This window comes from Apium graveolens, chromosome 2 (genome assembly GCF_009905375.1).
Source record: "Apium graveolens cultivar Ventura chromosome 2, ASM990537v1, whole genome shotgun sequence".
NCBI classification, from domain to species: domain Eukaryota; kingdom Viridiplantae; phylum Streptophyta; class Magnoliopsida; order Apiales; family Apiaceae; genus Apium; species Apium graveolens.
In genome coordinates, this window is record NC_133648.1 from 299657797 (window position 1) to 299664878 (window position 7082).

General features: G+C 38.3%; 1 non-coding gene across 1 annotated transcript; it reads left to right on the top strand.

Annotated features, from left to right (window-relative positions):
- Positions 1-6556: 6556 nt before the first annotated feature.
- On the top strand, positions 6557-6663 carry LOC141710305 (small nucleolar RNA R71). The gene has a single exon (XR_012570832.1). It is a non-coding gene; the product is annotated as a small nucleolar RNA R71 (small nucleolar RNA).
- The last annotated feature ends 419 nt before the right edge of the window (positions 6664-7082 follow it).

The following is a 7082-nucleotide window of genomic DNA, read 5'->3' on the forward strand; positions in this document are numbered from 1 at the left end:
ACGGTGATCGTGTATGCGTCAAGACAGTTGAAACCGCATGAGTTGAAGTACCCGACGCATGACTTGGAGCTAGCCGGCATAGTGTTCGCACTTAATATTTGGAGATATTACCTCTACGGAGAGAAGTGTGAAATCTACACAGATCATAAGAGTTTAAAGTACATTTTCACTCAGAAGGAGCTCAATATGAGGCAGAGGAGATGGCTGGAATTGATCAAGGACTACGACTGCTCGATAAATTACCATCCTGGAAAAGCGAATGTTGTGGCCGATGCACTAAGCAGAAAGGAGAGATTGAATATGATGGCAACACCAAAGGAATTGACTGAAGAAATCAATAGATTTGAACTGGAACTCTGTGATTGTGGAAAAGTTGAAGAAGTTTGTCGTGCAATGACTTTTCAGCCAACCCTAGTGGAAAAGATAAAGAAATGTCAAGAAGAAGTAATGGAGAAAGAGAAGAATCAATTAACTGGAGAGGAGATTAATACTCAAAGGGATGAGCAAGGGATACTAAGGTTTTCCTCCAGAATTTGGATTCCTCATGTACCTGAATTAAAGAATGAGATCCTACACGAAGCCCACAATTTGAAATTTTCAATCCACCCGGGAAGCACCAAGATGTATCGAGACTTAAAGAAGAACTTTTGGTGGCCAAATATGAAGCGAGACGTGGCAGAATGGGTTGCGAAGTATTATACTTGTCAGAAGGTGAAGGCAGAACATCAACGACCAAGCGGATTAATTCAGCCCCTAAAGATTCTAGAATGGAAATGGGAAAATATTGCTATGGATTTTATAGTGGGACTACCGCGAACGAAATCCGGACATGACGCTATATGGGTTATAGTTGATCGTCTTACGAAGTCAGCGCATTTCCTTCCAATTAACGAGCAGTCATCATTGGACAAATTGGTTCATCTGTATGTGCGCGAAATTGTACTAAGGCATGGAGTACCCGTATCAATAGTTTCAGACAGAGATCCCTGATTTAACTCGAGATTCTGGAAGCAATTTCAAGAATGTCTTGGCACGAAGTTGAATATGAGCACGGTGTACCACCCGCAGACTGATGGTCAGAGCGAAAGGACAATTCAAACAATCGAAGACATGTTGCGCAGTTGTGCAATCGAATTTGCAGGAAGTTGGGATGACCACTTGCCGTTGATTGAATTCTCTTACAACAATAGCTATCATTCCAGTATTGGCATGCCACCATACAAAGCTTTGTACGGGCGAAAATGTAGATCACCAACAAGTTGGGATGAAGTAGGAGAAGGAAGGATTCTCGGCTCGGAATTGGTGCAATAGTTGCATGACACAGTCAAGCTAATTCAGAGAAGGTTACTTGCTGCTCAAGATAGACAGAGGAAGTATGCGGATCTAACGCGTAAGGATGTTCGATTCCAAATTGGCGAAGCTGTTTTGTTGAAGGTGTCGCCTAGAAAAGGGTTGTCTAGATTTGGCAAGAAAGGGAAGTTAGCACCTAGATATATAGGTCCTTTTGAAATTTTGAGTCAAGTGGGGAAGGTGGCCTACGAGTTGGCCTTACCACCTCAGTATCAACATGTGCATAATGTGTTCCATGTGTCGTTGCTTAAGAAGTACAATCCCGACGTTAGCCATGTGATAGAATATGAACCTGTAGAAATTCAGGCAGACCTGTCATTTGTGGAGCAACCGGTCAAAATACTCGACTGGCAAGAGAAGAGTCTTAGAAATAAGTCAGTAAAGTTAGTAAAAGTACTTTGGAGGAACCCTAAGGTCGAAGAATCGACTTGGAAGTTAGAGTCTGATATGCGTTCCCGGTATCCTCATCTGATCTCTTAGATTCTGGGGATAGAATCCCTTAAGGGGGAGAGGATGTTATAACCGGCATTTTCGTGTAATATTATTTGTAAATTTGGTGCAATTTTAAAGCCGAATGCCAATATATTCAACTATTGTGTGCTTGTGTGAATGAAAATTTCTGCGTCCTAAAATTACTTTATGTGGTATATGATTTTTAAAAGCAAAAGTTTATTTATTTCTTTTATTTTTGATTTATAAGAAATATTTTAAACCTTGAATAAATTTCTTTTTAAAATTTATTTTGTTCACAAATTCCAAAAGTGGTTTTATAAAATTTCTAAAAATCCAAGTTATTTTATGGTATAAATTTTATAATTTTTGAACTTGTATTTTATTTTATAAAAATAAATCTTTATAAATTTTAGTTGTCATAATTAGCAAATTACAAGGAAGCCCTTGCATGCAAACAACCCTTTCATTCTTTTCAAGGACAAAGAGGACAATTCCAAACCCACTAACTCATGAACTAGTAGCCAAATTACCTCCTTGACCTTGCATGCAAGTTAGCTTAATTCTAGCTAAGGATACCCTTGTCATTTCTCAAACCCACTCACAATATAGTCAAATCAAGACATAAAAACAACTCAAAGAAGTGATCACCACTTCACTTCACCCCACCACTTCACTCTCATCTCCTTCCCCCCCTCCCTCTCGGCTTTTCCCCCTCCCCTCTCGGCAATTCCAAAAAACCGAGCCCCCATCCCCTTCTTTCTTCATTTTTCACTCAAACAATCATCCTATTATCAAGTAATCCTACTCCCTACATGTTGTTCTTGTATATCTTAAGAGTTTAGAGTAGAAAAACTTATGTGTTGACCTTGCATGGTGGTGTTTTGTTAAAACTCCAAGTGAATATTCTTGATTCTTGTGAATTCAAGGATTTCACCATGATTTATAGTAGCAAAGGGTTGAGAATGGCTAGACATGAGTATGCTACACTCATGCAATTGTTGTTTTCACCCTAATCCATTCGGCCATGACTTGATAGGAGCCGAATGGATGGTGTTTTGGTTGTCATATTCCACTTTGTGTGTTTTTGTGATGATAACATGAAAATCTTAGTGAAGTCTTGATAAAACCCTTTGCATGCTAAGTGATCATCTAGATATAGCTTATTCTAGGCTTGCATGTCAATTTCATGGTAAAATATATTTAGAAAACATGTTGCTTTGATTGGTAAAACTCAAAGACATGCATGCATGTAAATTTCTCTTGGAATGTTGGAAGATTTTGATCATTTGGAAAGATTTTGTTAGTAAGCTTTAATTTCAGTAGGAATTAGGTGTTAATATTGATTAGTGCTCCTTGATGTATGGTAATAATTCGTGTATATATTATAAAAATACATAACTTGTTGTTTCAAAAACTTGATGACTTGTAAATTGTGCAATGTGATTTCCTTTGTTTTGCCATGATTGCATCTTAGGTAAGGATGATCTCCACCAAGATTATTTTGAGTGTAAGGGAGTTAATTCAGTAGATCACCATGTTTAAGTCTTGGTTTGGGCATTGGGTTGTTGGTGGTTGAGTTTGTCAAGCAAAAACCTTGGAGAAAGAAGAGTCTTAGTTTCTGCAGAAAATCAGTTTAGTACCCTGAGGTTTAGAGTGAGTTTTGACCATATCATTGATGTGCACTTTGAGGCCCAAGCCACAAGAAGTTAGTATTAGGAGTATATAAATGGTTTTAGGAGTTGGTTGGAGGTTTGCATGTCGTTTGGTTAGGTGCACAAGTAGAATAACAAAATCTGTCCACCAGGGGACAATTTTGTTGCAACTTAGAAATAGGGAGATTTGACCATGTCATGGGTAGGCCCTCATTAGGCCCTGTTGGGCCTTAGTTAGAGGGAGTGTCAGAGAAGTTTTTTCAACCATATTTCATAGGATATGAGTTAGAACCATGTGTCACAAGTTAATTCAAGTCAGGGCGTTTTCTGTCCAGGAAAACAGGGGAACCTTGGACTTTAAGCTTAGGCCCAAGAAGGCCCAAGCCAGGCCCTTGAGCCACATCAAGTTTGGGAGATGCCCTAAGGTCAGGAGAGTCTTGTGTGAAAGTTTTGAAGGAAAACTTGTAGTTTAAGGGTGTCTAATGTACTCAAGAAACCATAGATGTCATTCTAAAATTTACACCAGTGAGCACTTTCACTTATCACATAGTTTTAGAACACTTAGGAGTGAGATCTAGGTTGACCACCATAGTTGTAAGATAGAGTAAGGTCAGTAGAGCAAAATGCCCAAGTGAGGGTCAATAGATCTTGGATAGTTTAGTAAAGGCACATCGTGTTAGGAAGCCAAAATTTAAAGACTTTGTCTAGTTTAGCGACCAAGTGACTTAAGTTGTGAGTCGAGATCATCCAAGACTAGTGTTGCATTATGGTGTATGTGGTATTATTTGGTATTAAAATATGATATGTGAGTATATGTGGCTATGTGTGCAATTATATTTTTAAGGTGAATATAAATTAAGTGCATATAGGCCTAAGTGCCATCCGTGTTTAAATTCGGGTTGTAAATAGGTTAAGTTGGTGAGAATATATTATAATGGGGATTATTATTTATGTAGGATCTCGAGATGAGGGTAAACTTGCCATAAAGGTCGAGTGAAGCTTCCAGTTGCTCTTACCAGTCAGACCAGACCAGCCTTCCTCAAGGCAAGTGATTCAACTTGTCTTTCGTATTCTCTGCAAATAGCTCATATATATTGATACAACTATCCTGAGTCATTTTGATATATTTAAATCAAGCGTATTTTAAGTTTATCTTTGAATCATATAGAAATGCCATGAACCCTCGAGTACGTATTGAAAGTAGTTCAAAAGTCTTATCATGATAGTATATTAAAGTAATTTGAATGCCATGATAAAATAAAGAGTTGTTATAGCACTTGGTTGATCCTCTTGATTACCATGCTAATGATTCCTAAGTATTGATATCTCATCCTGATACTTAAACCCCTATAGAACCTTACCTTGATACCTGAAAGCGAGATATTTATCAAAGTTGTTTCTCATTGATTGATACCCCTCTTTCTTATCCTAAAGCTTGACAATTCTGATATATCCTGAGTTAAAGATCATTTCTCCATACCTTAACACCCTTAGTATTCATGATGCTTATCTTCTTGATGATCTAGCACTTGCACCTTGACGAGAAACCATTGCTTTAAGCCCAGTTTGACATTACCCCTTCATAATATCCAATAGCCTCACTAAATTTCCTTGTCCAAGTTTTGATATATGAAAACCTTTCAGTTACCCTAATAGAGTAAAGTTTAGTGGATCATGGCCCTGAGATTTAGTACCATATTTCCCGTGTTTCGAGTTGATCTATAATCCCTTGATAAAAATGTTTACGGTCAAAAGAGATTTTGTCATAAATTGGCATCGATTTTTAAAATGATTAAAATGTGGATTTTCAGTCCCAAAGGGGGATACATGTTTTCTCTGAATAGTGGATCTGGACTGAGACGCGAGTCCTTTCCACACTTATATTAGGCTTAAAAGTTGCCTAGGGATCCCATTAATGTTTTAGAACCCAGCGAGGTTCGGGATTACTTCGCGGCTGATCACCGGCTGTAATCCGTAGCGTCATAAAATGATTTTGATTAAGATATGATTTTGAAATTGTTTTGATACAAGCAAAATGATGCCATCACCCAAAGTTTTATCTCTCGTTATCATTGGTTATGTCTTCCCATTGTCATTCTTTAATGTATATCTCGATTTATGTTTTGTATCGTACTGTTTAGCACTTGTTGAGCATTTGGCTCATTCCTTGCTTTACCCTGATATTACAGCTAGCAGCTATGGTTAGATTCAAGCAGACCGCCCGTAAGACCTGTGATGCTGAAGCTTATGTTCGAGCTTAAGTAGAATAAGAGATAGTAGTTTGTGTGAGGACTCGATATTAAAATCAGTTGTAATAGATGGTAGTGTTGGGCTGTTCCAAACCCTAAACTGTAAGATCTTGGATTTGGTTATGTTTACTTCTTTTAAAATATTGTAATAGTTATATCTAAATTATTGGTAAAGTTGGGGTGTGACAAATTTAGTTCTCAAGAATCTTGATAGAAACCGCTTGGCTCTTGCATATAAGCCTCAACTCCTTGAATTCATATTTTTCAATAGATTGACTTGTACTTCGATGCGGTAGTTGTTGGAGTTGGATTTGTTGTTTTGATGCATATTGCGGTTGTTGAAAACCAGGGTTGAATTGCTTTGCCGCATACTGCTGATAAGGCTGTTGCACTACATTCAGATTGTTGCTCCAGCTGAAGTTAGGATGATTACGATTGTTGGGATGATAAGTGGCTGGAACTGGTTGTTGCGACCTCTAAAAGTTGCTCATAAATTGATCTGATTCACTAAAATTAGCATACTGCTCAGTTTCATGCGTACCTGCACAAAGCTCACAAACACTTATGATATGATTAACTCCATAATTAACCAAAGAATCCACCTTCATCATTAAAGCCTTAAGCTAAGCAGCTATAGCAGTAGTTGCATCCACCTCCATAATTCTTGCTACCTCGCCTTGATGTAATCTCTGAGAAGGGTTCTGGTATTCATTATCAGCCATCATTTCAATCAACTCATAAGCTTCATCGTAGCTTTTGGCCCATAAGGCTCCTCCTAATGTTGCATCGAGCATGGGTCTAGATTGTGCCCCCAAACCATTATAAAAGCAATTGATGATCATCCAGTCAGGCATTCCATGATGAGGACACTTCCTAAGCATCTCCTTATAGCACTCCCATGCTTCACATAAAGATTCTCCCGATTGCTGCGCAAATTGAGTATGAGCGTTCCTGATTGCAGCTGTCTTTGCCATATGGAAAAATTTAGTAAGAAACTTCTGAGCAAGATCTTCCCAAGTAGTAATAGAGCCTGGTGGTAGAGAATGCAGCCAACACTTAGCTTTATCCCTCAGAGAGAATGGGAAAAGCCTCAGCTTAAAAACATCTTCAGAAACATTATTGAATTTGAAAGTGTCGCAAATCTCGATGAAATCTCTAATATGCATGTTGGGATCTTCCGTTGGAGAACCCCCAAACTGGACTGAGTTCTGCACCATCTGAATCGTGCTAGCCTTGATTTCAAAAGTATTAGCCACGATGGCTGGTTTGACAATACTAGACTGAATGTCATTGATCTTCGGTTGAGAGTAGTCCATCAAAGCTTTCGGATTTGCTATTGGTTCTCCCATTGCAACGATCGCTTCTTCTTCATCTTTCT